Consider the following 15,211-nt stretch of genomic DNA (forward strand, 5'->3'; position numbering starts at 1 on the left):
ACACACACGACAGTATCTGTTAACATATTTGCTTGTTCAGATGTTTTTGGTACTTTATTGCTAGGTGATTTTGTGTTAGTTTCTTGTAGAGGTTGCCTCATATCTTCACCATCTGATTCCATACTAGGATATGTTGGTGCTCTCCTGCTTCTTTGAGATGAAGAGGGAAATACTCGTATTGTTATAAAATAAATTATGAGGTATGTATTTTGAGGGTAGCCTAGGCTTGTTCAATATATCTAGTGTATGTTTCCTTGCCTTTGTTATCTTTGGTACATGTTTATATCCCAAACCTTGATTATTTGGGTTTTCATGTGGTGAAACAGGTTCTAATCGGCCTTGCTTCTTTAATCCCAATCCTATGGTACCATCATGCCCATGTTTTTGTAGCATCTTGAAACTATTGTCATATTGGTGTAGAGGTAACCTGGGTATTGTCATGTCATCTTCTTCTCTATATATCCACTAATTAAAATCTCCCTTTAGAGATTCTTCTTGTAATTCTCCCCATCTAATGAAAGAGTATGAATCTGAGTACTTCACTATCTCTTTTCCTTTATCTTGCTTCATCACTATGTTCTAAGGCTTCCCAAAAGACCTAGGCAAAAGGGATGATTGTCTGCCATTCAAGGTACTTGAAATGGAATATTACCCACAACCAGCTTCCTTAATTTGTAAAGAAGATGTGGTAGGTGTATTTTTTTCTATTTTTATGACTTTCAATGATTCCATTTGTAAGTGAAGTGGAGATGTTTGATTGTTTGGTACTTGATTGTCTATGCTCGCCCTTAAATAATTATAGTGTTGAAAAGGGTTTGGGTCACCATGAACGATGATCTCAATGCCATTGTATGGGAACTTCACACATTGGTAAAAAGTTGAAGGTACTTCCTGCATGGCATGTATCCATTAACGACCTAATAGCATATTGTACCCCAATTCTTTGTTTAGGACTTGAAAGGTGATGTCTGTTGTGATTGGTCCTATTTGTATTGGCAAAGTCACTACACCCTTAGAAAGGTGTTCCTCATCATCATAAGATTTGATATTGATTCTCTTAGTAGAATCAATATAATGTTCAAAATATCCTAAAGCTTTAATTAAATGCAATGTGTGTATGTTAAGGCCAGCTCCACCATCTATAAGTACTCTTTGAACTTTCTTTAGGTCAATCAAATCTTTCAAGTGTAAGGGATCATTATGCATGGGTCAATATGTAGGTACATCCTACTCAATGAATGTGACCTTTGAAGTTGCCAAGTTTCCAACTATGGAATGGAATGTGTTCTCGTTAATATCTCTGGCAACAATTGAATCTTGTAATGCTTTGTCAAGGACTGGCTTATGAACTGGCGAGATGTGCAGTAACTCAAATAATAAAATTTGAGCTAGATTTCGCTTCAACTGATCCACCATATTGTAAATGCTATTTGTTGAAAGGGGATTTGAAGTTACCCCTTGCAATGTGACCTTTGATCTTCTAGTGGTGACAACATAGTCTTTGCTTGTGGGATTTATTGTGATTGTAGCCACTATGTCATATACTGCACTAAGTGTATTTATGGCATAATAAAATGGAACATTAGTATAATTGGCATTATTATTTTTTTCTTTGGAACTAGAAGCCTTTCCTTTGATCTTTGAAGATGGTATGATCTGTGTTTGGTGTCTTACTAGAATCCATAGTAATGTCACCTTGATCAATGAGATCTTGTATGAGGTTCTTTAGTTTGTAGCAACTTGTTGTATTATGACCTTTATTGCGGTGGTATTCACAGAAACCATTGTCATTCCACCAAGTGGGCTTAAATGTGATGGCATATGATGAACTGAAATGTGTTCATCATTATTCATCAATTGGTATTAGAGCAACTCCAAGTCCTCGGTGATATAAGCTTAACCACTTGAGGTAAAAGATCCCACCTTAATGATGAAGAGGGAAGGTCCTAAGTTTAATAGAGATAACTTCAAAATATGGAAGGATAGAATGAAGATCTATATCAAGAGTTTGGGTGCTCAACACTTGAGCTATGTTGAAAATGTCTATGTAATTCCCATTGGCACTTTAACTGATGATAAAAAAAGAGAGATTCAAGAAAATGGGAAAGTCATGGAAGCCCTTATTAGCATTTTGTCTGATATTCAGTTCATTGATGTACAAGATAAGGACATTCCTAAAGATGTATGGGACACATTGGAAACTATTTATGGCGGTGATGAGCATGTTAGACAATATAAGGAAGAGAGCCTTAGAGGAAAATTTGAAGACACGAGGATGGTTGAAGGTGAGACCATTCAAAAATATGGCATAAGAATCAAGACTGTTGTTGGAGATATCAAGAAAACTGGTTGAACAATTGATGATGCCACCAGTCCATGCAATTAGAGTTGCTACTATTAAGGAACTAAGGTCTATTGACGAACCCAAGGTATCCGTAGACTCTATCATTGCAAAGTTAACTACATATGAGTTGAATAGCTATGATGGCAGTGTTTGAAAAGACTGAGTCATCTTTTAGAGAATCTGTTGCACCAACCAGAAAAGGAAAAGAAGCAAGTACTAGTTATGAATCCATGCAAAGAAGAGGTATGGATGATGAAGAAATTCTGATGGAGTTTGAAGCTCTTCTTGCCAAGAGACTTCCAAAAGGTACTGGAAAATACAGAGGTAAGCTTCCTTTAAAGTGTTTTTCCTGCAATAAGATAGGACATATAGCTGTTAACTATCCTAACAATGAGAATAAGGATAAACTAGAGAGGTTTAGAAAGTATAAAGGAGGAAATAGAAGAAATTGTCTTCTTGCAGTGGATGAAGGTATTACTGATGAAGAATCTGAGGATGAAGAAAATGAAGACATGGTATTTGTAGCTGTAAAGGAAGAAGTGTCTGACAAGAAAGAACTTGTCTCTTGCATTGACAAATCTAATGAGTGGATAATTGATAGTGGTTGTTCTCACCACATGACTAGTGATAGGAGAATTTTTTTGTCTCTAGAAGAATATGATGGAGGTGTTGTCAGATTTGGCAATGATGCACCATGTTTTGTGAAAGGTAAAGGATCCATCTGACTGAATGGAAAAAGCAGTGTAGATGATGTCTACTGGGTAGAAGGTCTTAAGCATAACCTGTTGAGTTTTGCTTAGCTAAATGATAAAGGACTTATTCTGGAGTTCAAAGGTGGAGTCTGCAGTATAAATGGTAAAAGTGGTGAACTTATTGCCATCGGTAAGTAGACTAGAGGTAACTTGTTTCAGTTGAATGCCAAGATAAGTCGGTGCCTAATGGTGAAGTTTGATGACAGTTGGATATGGCATAGGAGACTTTGTCATATGAACTTTTATAATATTGTAAAGGCTAGTAAGATCAAGGTAGTAAGAGGATTGCCTTTGCCGAACAAACCAGATAATTCTTTGTGCAGAGAATGTCAACTTGGGAAGATGTCTTCCTCAACTTTCAAAGGTAAGTCTTTTTTAGTAGAAAACTTACTTGATCTTGTGCATACTGATTTGTGTGGTTCTATGAAAACTAGAAGTATTCAGGGAGATAGGTATTTCGTGATTCTTACTGATGACTGCTCAAGAATGATGTGGGTCACATTCTTGAAAGACAAGTCTGAGGCATTTGGAAAGTTAAAAGCCTTTAGAGCATTAGCAGAGAAGGAAAGTGGTCAAAAGATAAAATGCCTAAGAACTGATCAAGGAGGTGAATTCACTTCTGATGAATTCAACAAGTACTGTGAAGATAGAGGTATCAAGAGGTAGTTGTTTGCCCCAAGGACACCACAATAAATGGCATAGCAGAAAGGAATAACAAGACTATAATTGAAGCGGCTAGAACAGTGTTGATCCAAGGAAATCTTTCTCACACTTTTTGGAGAGAAGCGGTGAGCACTGCAGTCTATACTATGAACTGGGTACTCATCAAGAAAGGTAGAGTTAAAATCCCTTATGAGTATTGGACTGGGAAAACTCCCACTGTGAGTTATTTTAAAGTGTTTGGTAGTAAGTGTTATATCAAGAGAGGTGAGCATCTGAGCAAATTTGATACTAAAAGTGATGAAGGAATATTTCTAGGATATTCCACTAAGAGTAAAGCTCTCAAGTGCTACAACAATAGAACATAGAAAATTGTTGAGAGTATCAATGTCAAGGTTGATGAATCTCCTGAAAAACCTAAGGAAACCTGCAGGGAAGAAGTGGAAGATGAACCGCGTATAGCCTTCTAGGAACTGGTTAAGAAAGAAACAAGTAAAGATCTCGGTGTTCCTATACCGATAAATGTTGCAGTAGGAGAAGAAGAAGAGGTAAGTGAAGAAGAAGAAGAAAAACTAGCAGCACAAGCTAGAGTCATTCCTAGGTATGTAAAATTGCATCATGATCCGAAGAAAATCATAGGAGATAAAGATGCAGGGATACTCACAAGAAGAAAGGTGAAAGAAAACTCTTGCATGATTTCCAAATTAGAGCCCAAGACTTCCAGAGAAGCACTTACATATGAAGATTGGATTAAAGCAATGGAAGAGGAGCTAGACCAAATAGAAAAGAATGCAACATGGTCCTTGGTACCCAGAACAGAACACAAGAATGTCATAGGTACCAAATGGGTCTTCAGGAATAAGCTAAATGAAGAAGGCACAATTGTGAGGAACAAGGCAAGACTTGTATGCAAAGGATATGCTCGGGAAGAGGGAGAAGACTATGGAGAAACCTTTGCTCCTGTGGCTAGACTGGAAGGTGTCTGAATGCTACTTGCATTTGCAGCATTTAAGGGATTTAAGGTTTATCAGATGGATGTCAAGTCTATGTTTTTCAATGGAATCCTAGAAGAGGAAGTATATATTGAGCAACCCGAAGGGTTTGCCTTATCAGAAGATAGTAACATGGTGTGTAGATTACACAAAGCCCTGTATGGATTAAAACAAGTACCTAGGGCATGGTATGAATGGTTACACTCTCATCTTGTGAAGATTGGATTTCAGAGAAAAAGTGAGGATAGCAACATCTATCTAAAATCTAAAGGTGATCAGATTTTGATCTATGAAGTATTTGTAGATGACATAATCTTTAGAGGAGATGATAAAATGAGTCATGCTTTTGCAGATGGAATGAAGAAAGAGTTTGAGATGTCTCTGATTGGAGAGATAAAGTTCTTCATTGGTTTATAGATTCAACAAATGAAAGAGGGTATCTTTATTACCCAGTCCAAGTATGTCAAAGAGGTATTAAAGACCTTTGGCATGGAGGAGAGAAAACCGGTTGGTACACCGATGGTGACCGGCTGTAAACTAACTAAGGAATATGATTCAGTGTTGGTGAATGAGAAGGAGTACCAGTCAATGATCTGTAAGCTGCACTATGTGGTGCACAATAGACTAGATATTGCTCATGCAGTGGGCATAGTAGCTTGTTTTCAAAACAATCCAAGAGAATCCCACTTGGTAGCTGTCAAGAGGATTCTTAGATATCTGAAAGGAACAGTTGACTATGGATTGTGGTATCCATATAATGGAAACTTTAACCTCAAATTATATACTAATGCTGATTAGGCAGGTAATGTGGATGACCGAAAGAGAACAACTGGTGGAGCATTCTTTCTTGGTGGAAGACTAGTCTCATGGATGAGTAAGAAGCAGAGCTATATTTCTCATTCTACAACTGAAGTAGAATATGTGGTAGCATTTATGAACGGCACTCAAGCAAGAAATCTGGATGAAACATGTATTGGAAGGGTTCAAAGTACCTGTATCTGAACCAGTGAATATATTTTGTGACAACGCAAGTGCAATAAATATTTCCAAGAATCTGGTATTGCATGCTAGAAATAAGCACATTGAGCTTAAGTATCACTTCTTGAGAGAAAAGGTTCAGAATAAGGAGCTTGTACTAGAGCATGTTTCCAGTAAGGAGCAACTAGCAGATATATTCACTAAGCCCTTATCGAAGACTACATTTACCTATTTGAGAGGTGAATTAGGGGCTCTGCCCCTTCATGAAGTCAACTAAAGTTGTGTCATCCACATCAGTCAAGTACTATAGTGTCAAATCTTTCAAGATTGATGTGTTGAAGGATGCTACTCCATACGGGGAGCAGCATAGTGGAGAATGGAAGCTTGTGCCTCCACTTTGGCATTGTTGTCAAAGGGGGAGAAGATATCTAATGATGCAGAATACACTGATCTATGATGTCTATAGTTGCAATGCTACATTGACTATTGCCATCAATGCCAAAGGGGGAGATTGTTGGCATATGATGAATCAACATGTTGATATGATGATAATGTATGTTGTCATTGATGTCATTATGTGTAAGTGAATTGGTATGCAGACTGGAAGAAGTTGGTGAACCGGTATGAAGAAATGCAGTGAACCGATGTCGGGGTTTCACTGAGTGTGACTACCGGTTGGTAATCTTAGTTCTAGGGTTTTCAATTTGGCAATCTCACTTGTGCGATGCAACTGATGAAATTTTGTGTTAAGTTAGCTAAGAGATGAAGATGAGATTGTGATGCCACATCAGCTTTGTGCATGTGAAGGATTTCCTTGAGGATCTTGCATGAGAAGATTGACTGCATTAAATGTCTACCTCAGGAATGAACATTCTTCTTAGTGGTATGAGAAGAAAGTGTGATGAGGTACTGATTTCTATGTGTGGTGAAGAATGGATGATGCAGATTGTCTTGTGATCTGTTTGAAATTGTATTGCTCTATGCAAAGTGTTTGGACGGTCAAGATTGGACCGCTTGTATTGTAAACCTAAAATTCCTAGGGTTTAGGGTTTATGCTACCGACCTAATTGTTGTCTATAAGGTCGATGATGTTTGTTATTGTAAGTTGTTGGCTAATGTTGTGTGTGTATCCGAGTGATGAGATACTTGACAGACCAGTAAGAGAAAACTACAGAGTGTGATTGCTGAAGTATAGGAACTGAAAAGGATCTACCTTAGCATATAGTGTTGTTATCAGATCAAAGCTTTACCTATTGTCTTCTAACCATTTCAACAGAAGGAAAATCCCTTTGCTGGGTAGCTTTAACAGGCCTACTACAAATCCTCTAATCAGGTGACTCAAGATTCATTAAGTTCTTCAAATCCTCTAGCAAGGTAACCTTTAATAGGGTATATAGCCATCCCTTAACCGGGTGATCTTTAATAGGATTGGTTCCTAGCAGAACCTTATTGTAAAGTCTTTAACCAGACTAGGCTCCTAACAAAGCAAGCTTCAAATGAGTTCAAAAACAAGCTTGTGGGTATTCTTTCCCATTTGGGTTTCCACGTGAAAAATTTGTGTATCATGTGTTGTGCATTTTTCATGCGATGATTAAGTGTTCTTTGGTTAAGTGATTGTGCATACAGAGCTAATGGTTATGGTATTGGTGACATATCACATGCATATGTTTATGGGTAAAGTAGCTATCAAGTATTAAATGTATTTGAAGTGTTCAGACTTACCAGTCTATGTTGTCTAAAGTCTTACTGTGTTTAACCTGTATTTCCATGGTTAAGTTCAGTAATGAAGACAACCAGTTAGTGTTGTTTTATCTTGAAAAGATTGTTAGAAAGTCTTTGAATATACTGATTCACCCCCCCCCTCTCAGTACTAGTAAGGGTATCTGTTGTTCATCATTATTCATCAAAATGGACCTAGTTCATAAGGTCTAACTTTTGGTAATGTTATGGAATTACTTTGTATCAATTTTTTGAGTGTTAATTCAATAGGTTCACCGAGGGGTGTAAATCTTCTTCTGGGTGCGCCTGCCCTTGGTGGTCTTGGATTGCTTGATTGTAGTGCATTGGTGTTGTTTATCTAAGCTAGATTCTTACTAGCAAGATCAACTAGTCCTTGTAGAGATACTATTGGTTGAGCTCTATTTACAACACATGCATCAACAACTCCATCATTTGTGACATTCTTGTTCCTAGACCAAAATTTTGGTCTTTCATTGTTTGTACTTGTGTTTGGCCCATTATCTTTGTGGTGTTTCGTTATCCCTTGCTCTAATATGCCTCTTTCACATTTGATGCCTTTTTCCATCATGTCTTTAAAATTGTTTAGGCATTGCATTTGTAATGGATACTTAATTGGAGGTACACGATTTTCATTGAAAATGTCTACTTGCTCAGCTTCGGGGATATGACTAAGACATCTGCGGTATAAACCTCTCCAGCTTTGCAAGAATGTAGTAAAGGTTTCTACTTTCTTTTTCTTTGTTGCACATAAATCTATCAAGGTAACTAGAATATCTATATTGAATGTAAATTTTGATATGAATAACTCAACTAGTTCACCCCACGAAGAAATCTTAGGTGGGAGGTGTGAAAACCATTATAATGTTGTCCCTCCAAGACTTTTGGAAAATAGCCTCATTAAGTATGTATCATCATGGGCTACCTCGATACATATCATGAAGAATTCACTAACATGATCTCAAGGATCACCTTTCCCTCTATATTGTTGAAACTTGGAGTTTCAAAATGCATGGGAAAAGGTGGCATGTATAACTTTTTGTCAAAAGGATATGGACAAAGGTCCTCCATTGTATAGTTCCTTTTATCATTGACTGTTTGCATACTGGTCATCTATTTCTAAAGATTCTCCATTTGTTGAGTCAGGATCTATGTTTGCATCAATGGTGTACTGACTTGATGAGTATTTCTCACAAAAGAACAATATTGGAGTAACTTGAGCTTTCCAAAATGTAGATTGACCATGTAGTTGTGTACCATAAGTCCCACTAGGTTGTGTAAAGTATGCAAATTGTGTATTGACATTCGACTAAGTTGATCTTGTTATCCCTTGATTCTCATTTTGGCCACTGTAGGTAGATCCACCTAAAACTGAAGGTTGGGTTATACTTGTTGAAGAAGGGTTTTGAGCTATTTTAGCTTGCATTGTTACACTAGGCATTGTTTGAGATTTAACATTAGTACTTGCCAATGCAATTGTCGATGGTGTTGAAGTTGTAGTTGCTTGAGTTTTTTGAGATACACCCTAGGTTGATGTTGCAAGTGTTGCTTGAGTCTGTGTAATAGTAGGTACTCAAGGAACAAAATTAATGCAATGTCACACTTGGCGGCAATATAGCCAAAATGTTCACTCCTAGAGGTAATTTGGCCCCATTTTGGACTAATCGTGCGAGATATTTGTCTCTATCATTATTGATGAGAGCATTGCAAGATCTTGTTGGGCTGCTTCCAATTCTTTTTTAGTTAGATTATGTTGTATTTCATCAATGGAGGGCATCATGTTTATGTTTGTTGATAAGTTTGCAGGTCTCCAACTCGGTGTTTGTTGATTTGTGGACAAGTTCATATTCCATGTTGCGTTAACCAAAGGGTCATTATTAGGTTCCATCTAATGTTTTGCCTTTTGAGCACATGCTAATGGCATGAATGTTATTTCAATGTGATCTTGACTCTTTAAGACTCTATAAAATGCGAATGCAAGACTCAACTAAATGTAACCAGGTATGCTTCTAAGAGTTTCTAAAGACTAAAATGCAGACAATGCAATCTATGAGCGAAGACTTGCTATCAAGGATTTCAGAATTCAAACACAAGATCTTCAGTGTATTGCTGAAATGCTTCAAAATCTTCCTCTTCTTTGATTTGATTTTTGCGGTCTATGTCAATTTGTATTGAATTTCAAACATCCTCATCTATGACAGCTTGGACTATGTCGTATTGGTCTTGATCAACTATCAATTCTTCAGCAAGAATATTTAAACCATCAATTATTTCTAATTGAATGTTGTTTGACCCATGATTGGGTTGCTCAAATGGGAATTTGTCATCTCCTTTTAGACCCATATGCTAAAGATTATAATGCAAACTATATGGAAAACCTAGGAATGATTGACACTTTGTTTTAAGGAATCTAACGAGGATTTAGAAACTCTGCTATAGTCTTTTCAACCAATTGTCTGATGGCTTCCTTTTGAGATGCCTTTTTTTTTTTTTTAATCTTTTTCCTCAATTTTTCATCAAGATGAACAGATTTCTGGATCTCATTATCTATGATGGTCTCAACTATATCATACTGAGCACAATCAACTTTTAGTTTCCAAGCAAGGTTGTCCAAACTATCAATTATTCCTAATTGGTCATTGTTTGGCCCAAGATCGGGTTGCTCAAATGGAAATTCGTCATCTACTTTTAGACCCATGTATTGAGGTATGTTTCTTAGACTCTAATGCAATACTTAATTCTATATGAGTGGATGCAACTTGATTGAAGACTACTCTTTTTGTGATGTGAGGACTTGTGTAAAAACTTTGTGCAGTATGATGACACTAAAGGACTTATACATTAACTAGATGTCTATGACTTAAGATCACTTGATAAAGACATGTTTTTCATCTTTGAATTTTGCAAAAGTTTTGGTTTGATGTTGGTGTTGATGTTGACACTTGACTTTATTGAGGGACTTGATCTTGTTGATGTTTTGACTAAACCTGGTTGAGGTTCCACTTTGTTTTTGGTATTTTCTAAAATGTTTGAATTTGGTGAAATGTAGAAAAGGACACAATAGACACATCAAAAAGAATAATAACACATAAATAATACTTGTTTAAAGAACTTTTTCAAATTCTCATGAATGTTGGAGTCTTTTTTAAAACCCCATTTTGTTTTCATTGTAATTGGTCAATCGATAGAACATCAAACAGACTCTCCTAATGGTCAAAAGGTCACAAGTATTACCACAAACTACATCTTGATACTCCATTAGCTCAAACAACCCTATCACACCCTAGGGTGCACCCATTTTTTTACCTTTTTTAGGAAATTAGACCAAAGAAGATTGCTCCTCAATTGGCCTGTTATCCTAGGAGATATATGGTGAGTGTCTTGGGGGGAAATTGTTCCCCACCCTTGCACTGTGATAATCCAAGTGTCTAGTTACTGACTTAGTTGGGCTTCTAATTTCTAGGGTGTGTAGAAAGAGTTTCGTTCGAGTGGTCACAATCAACATTGTTTTACATTCTGTTGAGGGAGCTCTCCCAATCTATAGAAGTTACACTCTATAGATTTTAACATACCATATAGGCACTGAGGGAGGCATAATGTTGTTGTGACAACATGTAACACTCATCGCATATGATTTTTATCACATACGCATTTATTTAGGATGGCTTGGATTACTTGGCTTTAGTCGTTGCCACTTAGGTTGTTCCCTCTCACTTGGCCTTATGGGATACTTGGGAGGTGAGCCTTCTAAAGGTGTTATCCTAATGTAGTAAATGAAATAAACCATGAAAAAGGTGGGTATGACTTTTTGATTACCCAAAAAAGGGGAGAGCATATACCTATCACCTTGAAGACATGAAGAACAATGATTCCTTTTAAACCTTCATTGCAATGTTTTCTAAACATTAGAGATGTTACTCCAAAAAGGTATGAGGTTCATTTTAACCATCATAGAAATGATGAAAATTGTATTGTTCTTTTTAACAACACCAAAAGAATTTTTCTACTCTAACCATACAGAGAAAATAACATTAGTAGACATATGGTGGGCTATCCAACCTAATTTTCTCAGTTAAAAATCTATATATTTTCACAAATAGAGAGCAATCTTGATAAAAACCAGAACTAAATAGAGATAGAATGCAAAAAACCTAAACTAGCAATTGCGAATTACTATGATAGAAATTGCAAATTGATATTTGAGCAATTGTGTAGCAATATCAGGTTAATTTCTCATCAGTTAAATGCAAAAAGAAATTTTTTTGTTTATTTTTAAATAAACAACAACAAAAGACAGAAGATAGAAATTTGATTCTGTAATGATTCTATCCAAAATCACATGAGCCATCACATTAATATCTTCATAAAATTTGTATTTGGCAATGAATCAATGGATGCTTCTATGATATTGGGCAATTGCTTCTTTTTCTTCAATTTCCCAAAGCTCTCTATCTTCTTTTAAGAGTCTTTGGTATACTCTTTGTTCTATCCTATCTTGTCTTTCCCTCCTTGCACTTGAGATTTCGAAGGTTACCTTTCCTACCATTGGATTAGACACATTTTATGCAAAAAATAAAAAATTCTCAGAATTGAAAGATTTTTATGGGTTAGGTGCGCAAGATCAACTAATTCAGAAACAACAAACAAACAATTATTTTTCCCCTTTTTTGAGCAATTGCGGTGGATTTTACTGTCAATTGCAATGGATTTTGATGGCAATTGCGGATAAATATTTGCAATTGCGAATTTTTGTCTGATCAATTGTGGATTTTGGTTTTCTGTGCACACACGTATCTGCAAAACCAATTAAAACAATAGACGAAGGTTAGATCTTATTCACGTCAGGTTCACCAATTGTTCTCATGTATGAAATCATCAAATCCAAGCTAATTAGACTAAAAGGATGAATCACAAAATCCTTAACTAATTAAATCAATTTTAAACACTGTATAATGAAATAAATGATAGAAATAGAAAGATTAAACTAAATTAAAACTCCATATTCTCCACTTGTGCTTCCATTTTTGTTCTCCATAATTGTTTGTGTAGGTGCCTCTCAGGTATTGCATTGATTTCTTGCATAAGATGGACAATAACTTTGAAGACTCTGATTCTAGCTTGAATTGAGAAAAAGAGGTTGAATTTATATATTTTCAACACAAAGAAGGTGAGAATTTGAACTCAAGTGTTGATTGATAGACAACTAAAACTGATTGATCTGTTAACTCATTAGATTGATCTATTAATAGAATTGATTGAAGAGTCAACTCAATTGATTAACTAGTAGACTGAATAGACTAGCTAGTTGACTGAGTTGATGAATCAGATGCCTGAATTGATTGGAGAGATAAGTAGATTAATTGATCATTCAGAAAAGGTGATTGAGAGTTAAAAAGGGTGATTGATGAGTTAGCTGCGTTAACTAATTAGATAACAAATTTGATCAATCAGTTCATATTTTATCATGTGTTGTAGGGAATTAAAATTGAATTTGATTTTCATTTTCAATTTGGATTTGAATTTGGACTTTCGAATGTTAAAATGCACATGAAATTAACTGAAATTCAGATTTGGTGAAAAATGAATTTGGAAGAAATGAAATTAATTGAAATGAAGTGAAATTCGAATTAGTAGAAAATGACATGAAATTAGATGGAATTAATTGGAATTATAATTTGGGGATTGGAAGAATTAATTAATTAATTAATTGAAATGAAATTATTTAATCAAAGGAAATTGAATTCATTAAATCATAAAGATTATTTAACTAAGGAAATTTTTGCAATTAATTAAATAATTGATATTTAATTAATAATTGAGATAGGGTTAATTGATTAAATGATGAAATGATAAGAATTCGATAACTAAAAATGTTAAATGTTCTGATCAGAATAAATATTTAACTTAATCAAATAATTAAAGAATTACTTAATTAAATAGATGAATAATTAGTGTAGAATTAATGAGACATTTTTAGGTGTCTACACTAATATTATTAGATAAATGTATAAATATAATTTTTTAAATTACATAATTAATCAAAAATATTGAAAATAAATTAAAATAAAATTTTAAAAAATGAATCTATTATTTCATAATTAAAATTTATTAAATATAAAAAAAATTATTAATAGATCTTAAGGAAATTTAGTTTCTTTTAATAAAATATGTTTTTTTATATTTTATAAAATAATAGTAAATATAATAGTTTGAAATAAAATAAATGAAATTTTAATAAATGAAATAGCTTTAAATTTGATATCATTTTAGATTTTCTCAAGACTATTGAAAATACCTATACCAATTTATATAATGTATACAATAATATTATAAAAAATATATAATATTCTATATGCGATTATTGTCAAGTAAATAAAATAATCTAAACTTGTATATGTATAACGTATAGAGTTTGAACTCGACGTGATGTTGCATTAATTAGATAACGAAAAATGGCTATTAATAGATAACGAAAATGGCAATGAATTTATGAAATTGCCAATAAAATATTTAGTTTTCCATAAATAACAAAATATTATCCAATAAAATTAAATAATTTTCAAATGGTAGATAAAAATCGCTAATACACTTAAATGATTTTTCCTTCGGAGTATAACTTTTCGCTTATACACTTATATATTTTTCCTTTAAATGAAAAACATTTGCCTCCTACATTATATATTTTCCCCACACAATAATGAATTATTCACGAGGATTTTATGGAGTTTTCATACCCTAAAAAAATATCCACCAATACAAATTATTATTTTTTTCAAATTTGAAAAAAATTTCACCATCAATATGAAATTTTCCCCCAAAAAATAATGTTTTATTCGAAAGGATTTTACACTTTTGATCGGGGGGTGGTTTCTTAAAGTTATCCCTATTGGCTAGTAACCAGGATAGATTGGAGTGTAAATGGGAACTACCCAAGGAGGGATGGTATAAATTAAACTTTGATGGAGCAGTCAGAGGAGATCGAGGAATATTAGGTGCTAGATTTTTTATTTCAAAATGGGATGGAAGGATCATAGATAAAATGACAAAGCCTTTAGAATAGGGTACCAACAATCAAGAAAATTCCAAGATTTGGTGTTAGGGCTTAAGAAATGTAGAGATCTAGATATAAAATTTTTAGAGATCCAAGGGGATTTTGCCACAGTAATCAATGAATTGAGAAGAGAGATAACACAAAATTAAAGATTAAATGCATTATTAAAAAAATCTTTAAGTATTGTTAGCTCCTTTGAAGCAGAGTAGTTTTCAACCATATTTACAAGGAAGGAAATTGGGCAGCAAATGTTTTGGCTAATAAAGTAGCAGACGGTATTCATATAGATGTAGAGTATCCACTTTAAGTCATGTTTGGTTTGTCAATTATTTTTATTAGTTTTGGTTTGGTAAGGTTTTAAAATCCTTTGGAGCGGGAATTCAATCCGAATTTTGAAAATTAAAATGCAGACTTCTAGGCCCATAGTGATTTAAGTTGGAATGACACATCATCAATAATAAGAACGGGATAATAAGAACAGGCATATTTTATTTAAAAAGTAAAAAGTAATAAGAAGTGAAGTGATGTAGACAAATTGTTAGGGAAAGTATTGATGAGTAAGAAAGCATGCGATCATAGCATCATCATATAACATAATTGAGCGGGGATTCAAGAACTTTTTGCTAGATATGTCAAAGGAAGTACTCCCTTGCCAACTCTTTAGCCTAAAATCTTACAATGATCACACGAGTGGAGT

The sequence above is a fragment of the Cryptomeria japonica genome, chromosome 2 (genome assembly GCF_030272615.1).
Source record: "Cryptomeria japonica chromosome 2, Sugi_1.0, whole genome shotgun sequence".
In the NCBI taxonomy this organism is placed as follows: domain Eukaryota; kingdom Viridiplantae; phylum Streptophyta; class Pinopsida; order Cupressales; family Cupressaceae; genus Cryptomeria; species Cryptomeria japonica.